We start from the raw sequence: 12,355 nt of genomic DNA, 5'->3' as shown, positions 1-12,355 counted from the left end.
CATGGACAGCTCCTTCAGCAGGAAGACCAGCAGGTTTCGGGCGGACCAAAGGGCCTCCTTCACCAAGTTGATGGTCTTCCAGCCACAGTTATCATAGAATCATAGAATCATAGAAGTTACAACATGGAAACAGGCCCTTCGGCCCAACATGTCCATGTCGCCCAGTTTATACCACTAAGCTAGTCCCAATTGCCTGCACTTGGCCCATATCCCTCTATACCCATCTTACCCATGTAACTGTCCAAATGCTTTTTAAAAGACAAAATTGTACCCGCCTCTACTACTGCCTCTGGCAGCTCGTTCCAGACACTCACCACCCTTTGAGTGAAAAAATTGCCCCTCTGGACCCTTTTGTATCTCTCCCCTCTCACCTTAAATCTATGCCCCCTCGTTATAGACTCCCCTACCTTTGGGAAAAGATTTTGACTATCTACCTTATCTATGACCCTCATTATTTTATAGACTTCGATAAGATCACCCCTTAACCTCCTGCTCTCCAGGGAAAAAAGTCCCAGTCTGTCTAACCTCTCCCTGTAAGTCAAACCATCAAGTCCCGGTAGCATCCTAGTAAATCTTTTCTGCACTCTTTCTAGTTTAATAATATCCTTTCTATAATAGGGTGACCAGAACTGTACACAGTACTCCAAGTGTGGCCTCACCAATGCCCTGTACAACTTCAACAAGACATCCCAACTCCTGCATTCAATGTTCTGACCAATGAAACCAAGCATGCCGAATGCCTTCTTCACCACCCTATCCACCTGTGACTCCACTTTCAAGGAGCTATGAATCTGTACTCCCAGATCTCTTTGTTCTATAACTCTCCCCAACGCCCTAATCTGTCTCGGTGTGCGTCCCATGGAACAGTCCATAGAGCACAGCGTCCTGTGTTACCTAACTGTTGGGGGTGAACCGGGACAGATACCAACGCATCTCTCTCCACGCCCTCTGCGTGAAGGAGCAGCCAATCAGGAGGTGGATGACGGTCTCCTCCCCGCCGCAGCCTCAAGGGCAGCTCATGGTGGCGCTCAGATTCCGTGCATGTTGGAAGGATCACATTGGGAGGGCCTTTCCCACCACCTTCCAGACTACATCCTGTTGCCTGTTTGTCAGTTCTAGGGTTGAGATGTTTTGCCAAATGGCATCGACCGTCTGGTCCGGGAAAAGTCCGATTGAGTCCACCCTCTCCTTTCCTTTCAGGACTCTCAGAATGTTTTGTGTCGACCACTGTCTGATAGCCTTGTGGTCGAAAGGGTTCCTCCTCAGGAATTTCTCCACCTGGAATAGGTGGGGGTGGGGGACGGGACGGTCCAGCTGGACGGGACGTCCTACATCTGCTTGGCCAGCGTAGCCAGACCCAGTCTTCTCAGTGTGTTGGACAAGTAGAATCTCAGCACATAGTCACACTTGATGTTTGCGCACTGGGGACCTACACATATTCTGAGGCAGCCACACACAAAGGTGGCCATCAGGATCAGAACGGCATTGGGGACGCTCTTCCCCCTTTTGTCTGGGGTCTTGTACATGGTGGTCCTGTGGATACGTTCTACCTTGGACCTCCGGACAAAGTGGTAGATAGCTTGGGTGACTGTGACGGCGGAGTTGTGGGGAATGGGCCAGAACCTGGCCACGTGGAGCAACACCACAAGTACCTCACCTCTTATCATCAGGTTCCTACTGGTCATGGAGAGGGATCACCCACCCACATACCAAGCTTCTGCTTGGCCTTGGCGATCCACTCCGCCCAGTTCTTTCTGCAGGTCGGGGCGCCCCGAAACAGATCCCCAGCACCTTCAGGTTGGACTTGACGGTGAAGGGGACAAAGGGTCAGGTCTCCCTCCTGCCAAAGAATATGACCTCGCTCTTACTTCGGTTCACTCTGGCCCCCGAGGCCAGAACAGTCGCAGATGTCCATTGGAGGGGAAACCGACTGCTGATCAAAGCAGAAGACGGTGACATCATCCATGTATAGGGAAGCCTTAACACGAGAGTCTCCGCTGCCTGGGATCATCACCCCCTGATACCCGTGTCCTTCCTGATGGACGTGGCAAAACGGCTCGATACAACACCTGTCTGACTCCAGATCGGATCAGGAAGCTCTCTGACTCCCACCCGTTAATTAGGACTGCGCTACAGATGTCCACGTAGAGTAGTCAGATCCAATCGCGGATTCTCTCCTCAAACCCATTTTGGAGAGCACATCCATCATGTACATGTGGGATATCCCGTTAAAGGCCTTCTCCTGGTCCAAGCTGATGAGGCAGGTGTTCACCCCCCTGTTCTGCATGTAGGCGATTGTATCCCTGAGCAGCACAATTCTATCAGAGATCTTCCTGCCGGGTCCGGTACAGGTCTGATCGGGGTGGATCACCCATGCCAGAGCAGACTTGAGCCTATTGGCGATGGCCTTAGACAGATAGTGGTTGTTGGAGGCCAATCATCTCAGCCCCAGGACATTGCTGCAGGAGTTCCTCAGGGCAGTGTCCTAGGCCCAACCATCTTCAGCTGCTTCATCAATGACCTTCCCTCCAACATAAGGTCAGAAATGGGGATGTTCGCTGATGATTGCACAGTGTTCAGTTCCATTCACAACCCCTCAGATAACGAAGCAGTCCGTGCCCACATGCAGCAAGACCTGGACAACATCCAGGCTTGGGCTGATAAGTGGCAAGTAACATTTGTGCCAGACAAGTGCCAGGCAATGATCATCTCCAACAAGAGAGAGTCTAACCACCTCCCCTTGTCATCCAATGACATTATCATCGCCAAATCCCCCACCATCAACATCCTGGGGATCACCACTGACCAGAAACTTAACTGGACCAGCCACATAAATACTGTGGCTACAAGAGCAGGTCAGAGGCTGGGTATTCTGCGGCAAGTGACTCATCTCCTGACTCCCCAAAGCCTTTCCACCATCTACAAGGCACAGGTCAGGAGTGTGATGGAATACTCTCCACTTGCCTGGATGAGTGCAGCTCCAACAACACTCAAGAAGCTCGACACCATCCGGGACAAAGCAGCCCGCTTGATTGGCACCACATTCACTCCCTTCACCACTGGCGCACTGTGGCTGCAGTGTGCACCATCCACAGGATGCACTGCAGCAACTCACCAAGGCTTCTTTGACAACACCTCCCAAACCCGCGAGCTCTACCACCTAGAAGGACAAGGGCAGCAGGCACTTGGGAACAACACCACCTGCACGTTCCCCTCCAAGTCACACACCATCCCGACTTGGAAATATATCACCATTCCTTCATCGTTGCTGGGCCAAAATCCTGGAACTCCCTTCCTAACAGCACTGTGGGAGAACCTTCACCACACGGACTGCAGCGGTTCAAGAAGGCGGCTCACCACCACCTTCTCAAGGGCAACTAGGGATGGACAATAAATGCCGGCCTTGCCAGCAACGCCCACATCCCATGAACGAATAAAAAAAAAATTCTATGAAACAGGAAGCTATAGTTAGAGGGCGAAATAACAGCAGCACTTATACAATTTCAAATCTTCCCTTTTGTTCTTTCCTCCCCTTCCCTACCCTCCCCCTTTCCCTGGCTCTGTACTTGCTTAAAAACTTTAAATCTTTAACATCTTCCAGTTCTGGCGAAAGGTCTTCGACCTGAAACGTTAGCTCTGTTTCTTTCCCCACAGATGCTGCCTCACTTGCTGAGCTTTTCCAGCATTTTCTATTTTTATTTCAGACTAAAAAGGCTCTCACTAAGCAAGTAAATAGGATGCGAACAGCAGAGTTTTGTCATTTTAATGGCTTTTGGTTTACTTTGACAGCTAATTTGCATATTAAGTAGACAGCTTAGTTCCATGTCCTCAGTGTCTGACAAGAGTCTGCAAGTTTGCAAGCATTTACTATTTAATAAACATGAAGTCATTTCTGATGCGTGCGATTTAGAAATGCAGAATGATGAGAACATCTCCAACTGGTTGTGTATATTTGAGCTGAAAGTGCTTATTGCTGATGCCTGTGCATTTTTATTTGGTATTGGGTTGTGGGTGGTACTGGTATGCAGGATCTATTTCAGCTGTAGATGATAAGGCTGTTAGACAGAGGTTGACATGAAATGTTCTCAGAGTCCTGCAAGGAACTGAGATGGTGGATTCTGTTGCTTTCTTCCCTGACCACATGGTTGATGCTATTTGGTCGAATGTCTTGTTGCTGGAACTGACCAACAGGCACCAGCATGTAGCCTGGATGGTGGTGAGAAAGGCCCTCCCAGTGTGGTCTTTCCAACATGCATCGACCCTCAGTGCTACTGTGAGTTGCTTTGAGGCTGTGGTGGGGAGTAGACTGTTGTCCACCTCCTGATAGGCTGCCCCTTTGTGCAGAGGGGGTGGAGAGAGATGTGATGGTATCTGTCCCTGTTCATCCAAAACAATTCGGTAACATTGTGCCCTACGATCGTTGTGCCCTACGAACTGTTCCCCAGGACGCACAACGAGACAGATATCACCGGCAGCTGGAAGACCATCAACTCGCTGAAGGAGGCCCTTTGGTCCACCCGAAACATGCTGGTCTTCCAGCTGAACGAGCTGTCCGACTGGCACACTGCAAGGTGCAGGAGTACGTGCTGCAGGACGCACTGAGGCGAGGTGCGGCCTACACAAAGGGTCTATGGAGAAAGGCCACCCCACCTTGTATTGTACACCATAAACTGTAAGTACAATGTATGGTGCGTAACTGTATTGATTGTACCGGGACTGTTGAATTATACTGTCTGCACTGTTGTAAATTGTATGACCTGTATTCTATTATTTGAAGCATGACTTGAATTGCATTGTATGTACCATTACAAATTTTATGAATAAAATATATTTTGAAATAAAAAAAAGTTGATGGGGGGAACGTCTCTTCGCCGGAACTGACCAACAGGCACCAGAATGTAACCTGGATGGTGGTGAGAAAGGCCCTCCCAGTGCGGTCCTTCCAACACGCACGGAATCTTAACATCACTGCAAGTGGCTCTCGAGGCTGTGGTGGGGAGGAGACCGTTGTCCACCTCCTGATGATCTGCCCCTTTGCGCAGAGGGTGTGTGGAGAGATGTGATGGTATCTGTCCCGGCTCATCACAAACAGTTCGGTAACACAGCACGCTGCGCTCAACGGGCTGTTCCCCGGCTCTGTGGGACTGGATAGGCCCAGACCTCTTGGAAGTGTACGGCGGTACGCTTCTGGCAGGCAGCATGTCAGAGTCCATGAGGAAAGGCATCATCACCCTCATCTACAAGCAGAAGGCGGAGAGGGAATAAATCACAAATTGGCGACCCATTTCCTTGCTAAATGTTGACTACCTGAAGGTGCTGGAGATCTGGTTCGGGGGGCCCTTGGCCTGCTAAAAGAACTGGGAGGAGCGGATCGCCAAGGACAAACAGCAGCTTGGTACGTGGGTGGGGCGATCCCTCTCCATAACCAGCAGGAACCCGGTGATAGGGTGTGAGGTACTCACATTGTTGCTCTACGTGGCCAGGGTCTGGCCCATTCCCCACAACTCCACCGTCAGAGTCACCCGAGCTATCTTCCACTTTGACTGAAGGTCCAAGGTAGAACGCGTCCGCAGGACCACCACGCACAAGCCCCCAGACAAAGGGGGGGAAGAGCGTCCCCAACGCCGCTCTGATCCTGTCCGCCTTTGTGTGTGGCTGCCTCAGGATATATGTAGATCCCAGTACGCAAACTCCAAGTGTCACTACGTGCTGGGTTTCTACCTGTCCAACACTGAGAAGGCTGGGTCTGGCCACGCTGGCTGAGCAGGTGTAGGACGTCCAATCCAGCTGGACCACGCCCCCCCACCTGTCCCAGGTGGAGAAGTTCTTGAGAAGGAACCCCTTTGACCACAAGGCCGTCGGACAATGGTCGACACGAAACGTACTAAGAGTCCTGCAAGGAACGGAGAGGATGGACTCGATCGGTTTCTTCCCCGACCAGACGGTCGATGCCATTTGGCAGAACGTCTCATCGCCGGAACTGACCAACAGGCACCAGGATGTAGCCTGGATGATGGTGAGAAAGGCCCTCCCAGTGCGGTCCTTCCAACGCGCATGGAACCTCAGCGTCACTGCGAGCTGCCTTCGATGTTGTGGCGGGGAGGAGACCATTGTCCAACTCCCGATGGGCTGCCCCTTCGCACAGAGGGTGTGGAGAGAGATGTGTTGGTATCTGTCCCGGTTCATCACAAACAGTTCGGTAACACAGGACGCTGTGCTCTATGGGCTGTTCCCTGGGACGCACACCGAAACAGATATCACCTCCGGCTGGGCGACCGTCAACTCGGTGAAGGAGGCCCTTTAGTCCGCCCGAAACCTGCTGGTCTTCCAGCTGAAGGAGCTGTCCATGACCAAGGTCCAGGAGTAGGTGCTGGAGGACGCACTGAAGCAAGGCGCGACCTACAAGGCTCTATGGGGAAAGGCCACCGTGTAAGGAAACCCCATCCTGTATTGCACAGAATGTATTAGAAAATATGTACTGTGTTGTAAAACTGTAACAATAGGATCATAGTGTATACGATCTGTACTGTATTGCTTTGAATTGCTGTGTTGCACTTTGCGCCTTTTATTTGAACTGTGTGTAAACCGTGTGTATCTTTAAATTTTATGGAATAAAGTATATCTTGAAATTTTAAAAAAGTTGATGGGGGTCGATGTCGGGGAGGAACTCAGAGAGGTGAAGGGCCAGCAAACCTCACTCTTCGCCTCCGAGGCCTCATAGATCATCTTACGGTCCAGAGTCCGCTCCATAGAGCAGAGCGAGAAGTGCCCGCGTTTCTTCTTCCAGAAGCTGCACAAAGAGACCTCTGTGATCAGCAGGCTGAAGGAGGAAGACGGCTCGCTGACGTCTTCACAGGCCGACATACTGAGGATCAGCAAATCATTTTAAGTCGGGTGGCTCGACGTAAAGCCCACAAACAGCACTGCCTCCCAGTCATTCCTGTCCTCTATCATGGAAGTCTTAGAGAACAGTGAGCAGGGGAGCATGGATCGGCCACTGACCTTGGACGAGCAGACAAAGGCCATCTGGTCCTTCGAGAAGAGTAGAATTCCCGAAAGCGACAGCTTACCGGTCGAGTTCGACTCAGCTCTGTGGGATTGGATCGGCCCAGATCTACTGGAAGTGTACGGGGGTGTGCTTCTGGCAGGCAGCATGTCAGACTCCATGAGGAAAGACATCATCACCCTCATCTACAAGCGGAAGGGGGAGAGGCAAGAAATCACAAAATGGCGACACGTTTCCTTGGTAAATGTTGACTACAAGATTTTTTTTTTCAATTCTTTCATGGGATGCTTTGTCCTGGATGGTGTCGAGCTTCTTGAGTGTTGTTGGAGCTGTCCTCATCCAGGCAAATGGAGAGTATTCCATCACACTCCTGACTTGTGCCTCGTAGATGGTGGAAAGGCTTTGGGGAGTCAGGAGGTGAGTCACTCGCCGCAGAATACCCAGCCTCTGTCCTGCTCTTGTAGCCTCAGTATTTATGTGGCTGGTCCAGTCAAGTTTCTGGTCAATGGTGACCCTCAGGATGTTGATGGTGGGGGATTCGGCAATGGTAATGTCGTTGAATGTCAAGAGGAGGTGGTTAGATTCTCTCTTGTTGGAGATGGTCATTGCCTGGCGCTTGTCTGGCGTGAATGTTACTTGCCACTTATCAGTCCAAGCCTGGATGTTGTCCAGGTCTTGTTGCACGCGGGCTCGGACTGCTTCATTATCTGAGGGGCTGTGAATGGAACTGAACAATGTGCAATCATCAGCGAACATCCCCATTTCTGACCTTATGATGGAGGGAAGGTCATTGATGAAGCAGCTGAAGATGGTTGGGCCTAGGACACTGTCCTGAGGAACTCCTGCAGCAATGTCCTGGGGCTGAGATGATTGGCCACCAACAACCACTACCATCTTCCTTTGTGCCAGGTATGACTCCAGCCACTGGAGAGTTTTCCCCCTGATTCCTATTGACTTCAATTTTACTAGGGCTCCTTGGTGCCACACTCGGTCAAATGTTGCCTTGATGTCAAGGGCAGTCACCATCACCTCACCTCTGGAATTCAGCTCTTTTGTCCATGTTTGGACCAAGGCTGTAATGAGGTCTGGAGCCGAGTGGTCCTGGCGGAACCCAAACCGAGCATCGGTGAGCAGGTTATTGGTGAGTAAGTGCCGCTTGATAGCACTGTCGACGACACCTTCCATCACTTTGCTGATGATTGAGAGTAGACTGATGGGGCGGTAATTGGCCGGATTGGATTTGTCCTGCTTTTTGTAGACGGGACATACCTGGGCAATTTTTCACATTGTCGGGTAGATGCCCGTGTTGTAGCTGTACTGGAACAGCTTGGCTGGAGGCGCAGCTAGTTCTGGAGCACAAGTCTTCAGCACTACAGCTGGGATGTTGTCGGGGCCCATAGTCTGTTGTATTGTATTATCATGGAAAGGTTACAGCACCGAAGGAGGCCATTCGGCCTATCAAGTCCGCGCCGGCTCTATGCAAGAGCAATCCAGCTACTCCTACTCTCCTGCCCTTTCCCCATAGCCCTGCAAATTATTTCCTTTCAAGTACTTTTCCAGTTCCCTTTTGAAGGCTGTAAGGTGTTCCGTTCCTTTCCGCCTTACACCGGTTCCTGGACCTCGGAATTACTAGAACAAAATTGCACGCGACAAACAGGCTTTGGCTCAACCCAAACTTGTTAGTTTATTAGACCAACAAAATCCCAGAACAAACCCTTCTATGATTTGATTGAAACTTACAATCACACATGCGGCTGGTCGTTACCGATGCTGATCATAGACCTGGACCTGGAAATGATTGGTTTCCGTCCTTCTTCCCTTGACTGCAGCCTCCGCAGTGCAAACCCCTTAGTGGTTTGCCTGGAACTTACAATCACCCACGTGGCTGGTTGTTACCGAAGTTGATTGTAGGCCTGGATCTGGAGGTGACTGGTCTCCATCCGACTTCACCTGACTGCAGCATCCACGTGCTGCTGTTGTACCTTCTTATAGTGTTCGAGTCATGCAAGCCCCCACCTGGGCCTCATCTGTGGTTTCAGCTATCAGTCTGTTGGATTGCTTGACATTCACACCTCTTCATCTGGGCATCTCGGTGATTCAAAACTCCTTAGTTGTGCAGAGCTGTGAGGTTGAGAGACAACTCCTTATCTCCTCCCCCACTACCTGCACAGCATCAGGACAATGCGGTATTCCTCACTGTGATGGGCCCCTGGCTCACAGCATTGTTCAGGTGTGAAAGGCCTTCTGTTCTTGTCCGAGACTGAGCATGGCTCAGAGGCTCAGTATGATTATACATTGTCTCGATGTTAATGTGTCTTCGCCAGGGGATCGTTGTTTGATACAAATGAGTTTCCAAAACTGATCATGGACTGGAGTCTCTTTGACCGGCACCCGGGGTTAACTGTTTCATATCTCGCAGCCTGTTTCATGTCTTGCAGTTTTATAGTGTTTTTACAGTATTTTCCATATTTGTAGTCTTACAAGGCCATGATTGAATCTGCCTCCACCACCCCCTCAGGACAGTGCATTCCAGATCCTAACCACTCGCTGTGTAAATAAGTTTTTCCTCATGTCTACTTTGGTTCTTTTTCCAATCATACCCGGAGACCACACCTGGAGTATTGTGTGCAGTTTTGGTCTCCTTACCTAAGAAAGGATATACTTGCTATAGAGGGAGTGCAGCGAAGGTTCACCAGACTGATTCCTGGGATGGCAGGACTGTTGTATGAGGAGAGATTGGGTCGACTTGGCCTGTTTTCACTCGAGTTTAGAAGAATGAGAGGGGATCTCATTGAAACATATAAAATTCTGACAGGGCTAGACAGTCTGGATGCAGGGAGGATGTTTCCCCTGGCTGGGGGGTCCAGAACGAGGGGTCACAATCTCAGGATACAGGGTAGGACACTTAGGACTGAGATGAGGAGAAATTTCTTCACTCAGTGGGTGGTGAACCTGTGGAATTCTCTACCACAGAAGGCTGTGGAGGCCAAGTCACTGAATATATTTAAGAAGGAGTTAGATGGATTTCTAGACACAAAGGCATCAAGAGGTATGGGGAGAGGTATGGGAATATGATATTGAGGTGGAGGATCAGCCATGATCATATTGAATGGCGGAGCAGGCTCGAAGGGCTGAATGGCCTACTCCTGCTCCTATTTTCTATGTTCCTATGTTTCTATCACCTTAAATCTATGCCCTCTGGTTCTCGACCCTTCCGCCAATGGGAACAGTTTCTCTCGATCTACCCTGTCTAGACCCTTCATGATTTTGAATACCTCTATCAAATCTCCTCGCAACCATCTCTGTTCCAAAGAGAACAACCCCAGCTTCTCCAGTCTATCCACATAACTAAAGCCCCTCATCCCTGGAATTATTCTAGTAATTCTCTTCTGCACTCTCTGTAAGGCCTTCACATCTTTCCTAAAGTGCAGTGCCCAGAACTGGACACAATGCTCCAATTGTGGCCGAACCAGTGTTTTATAACGGTTCATCATGACTTCCTTACTTTTGTACTCTATGCCTCTATTTGTAAAGCCCAGGATCCTGTATGGTTTTTTTAACCGCTTTCTCCACCTGCGCTGCCACCTTCAACGCTTTGTGCACATAAACCCCCAGATCTCTTTATTCCATTGCCCCTTTAACAGTTGTGCCATCTAGTTTATATTACCTCTCCTCGTTCATCCTACCGAAATGTATCAATTCACATTTTTCTGCAATAAATTTCATCTGCCACGTGTCCGCCCATGCCACCAGCCTGTCCATATTCTCTTGAAGTCTATCACTATCCTCCTCACTGTTTACTATTCTTCCAAGTTTTGTGTCATCTGCAAAATTTGAAATTGTGCCCTGTGCACCCGAGTCCAAGTCATTAATATATATCAAGAAAAGCAGTGGTCCCAGTACTGACCCCTGGAGAACACCACTGCACACCTCCCTCCAGTCCAAAAAACAACTGCTCACACTACTCTCTGTTTCCTGTCCCTTTGCCAATTCTGTATCCATGTTGCTACTGCCCCCTTTATTCCATGGGCCGCAATCTTGATGATAAGCCTATCATGCGACACTTTATCAAACACCTTTTGAAAATCCATTTACACCACATCAACTGCATTGCCCTCATCTACCCTCTCTGTTACCTCATCAAAAAATTCCATCAGATTAGTTAAACATGATTTGCCTTTAACAAATCCATGCTGGCTTTTCCTAATCAATCCACACTCGTCCAAGTGACTGTTAATTCTGTCCCGGATTATCGTTTCTAAAAGTTTCCCCACCACTGAAGTTAAACTGACTGGCTTGCAGTTGCTGGGTTTATCCTTACACCCTTTTTTGAACAAGGGTGTAACATTTGCAATTTTTCAGTCCTCTGGCACCACCCCCCGTATCTACGGATGTTTGGAAGATTATGGCCAGTACCTCCACAATTTCCACCCTTACTTCCCTCAACAACCTAGGATGCGTCCCATCCGGACCGGGTGACTTATCAAATAAGCAGGTTTACATTGTAACAGTAAAGGGGACCTGATAGAGTTCACGGCCCCCATCAGAGACTCTGTGATAAGAATCTAAAAGAAAGAAAGAACTTGGATTTTTATAACCCCTTTCACAACCTCAGCACTTCCCAAAACGTTTTACTGCCAATAAAGTACTTTTGAAGTGTAGTCACTGTTGTAATGTAGAAAACATGGTAGCCAATATGCGCACAGCCACAAACAGAATTGAGATAAATTTCCAGATAATTTGTTTTTAATGATGTTGGTTGAAGGGTAAATATTGGCCAGGGCACCGGGGAGAACTCCCCCGCTCTTCATATAGTGCCATGAGATTTTTATACATCCACCTGAGGGGGCAGCTTAATGTCTCATCTGAAAGACGGCACCTCCTACAGTGCAGCACTCCATCAGTACTGCACTGGAGTGACAGCTTAGATTATGTGCTCAAGTCTCTGGAGTGGGACTATGAACCCAAGACCATCTAACTCAGAGAGGAGAGTGCTACCCACTGAGCCAAGGCGACACCTAAGCCGCGTTGGTTGCTGATGTGGTCAAATTACGGTTTGTGGGCCCTCGGTGTGTGGAAATTGGCTGCCGTGTTTCCTACATTGCAACAGTGACTACACTTCAAAAGTACATCATTGGCTGTAAATCGCTTAGGGACTTGAAAGGCGCTATAGAAATTCAAGTCTCTTTTTTTTTACCATTAATCAATCAGTGACTAGTGATCGACCTGCACCTTCTAATTCACTACTGCCATTAGCAATATTCGAAGGGATACAGTCTTCGTGAAATGGCGGTTAGCGAATTTTTCGTTGGGCAACAGAAAAAAGCCACACCAGCCACAACATGTTGC

General features: G+C 49.3%; 1 long non-coding RNA gene across 1 annotated transcript in view; it reads right to left on the bottom strand.

Annotated features, from left to right (window-relative positions):
* Nucleotides 1–9,253, bottom strand: part of LOC137332181 (uncharacterized) — a 40,687-nt gene extending 31,434 nt beyond the window's left edge. The window contains exon 1 of the long non-coding RNA XR_010965613.1: nt 8,747–9,253. This is a non-coding gene — a long non-coding RNA (uncharacterized lncRNA). The remainder of the gene's footprint in view (nt 1–8,746) is intronic.
* Nucleotides 9,254–12,355: the final 3,102 nt, after the last annotated feature.

This window comes from Heptranchias perlo, chromosome 14 (genome assembly GCF_035084215.1).
Source record: "Heptranchias perlo isolate sHepPer1 chromosome 14, sHepPer1.hap1, whole genome shotgun sequence".
Lineage (NCBI taxonomy): Eukaryota > Metazoa > Chordata > Chondrichthyes > Hexanchiformes > Hexanchidae > Heptranchias > Heptranchias perlo.
Note: the sequence above shows the minus strand (reverse complement) of the source record. Positions and strands in the feature narration are given on the sequence as shown.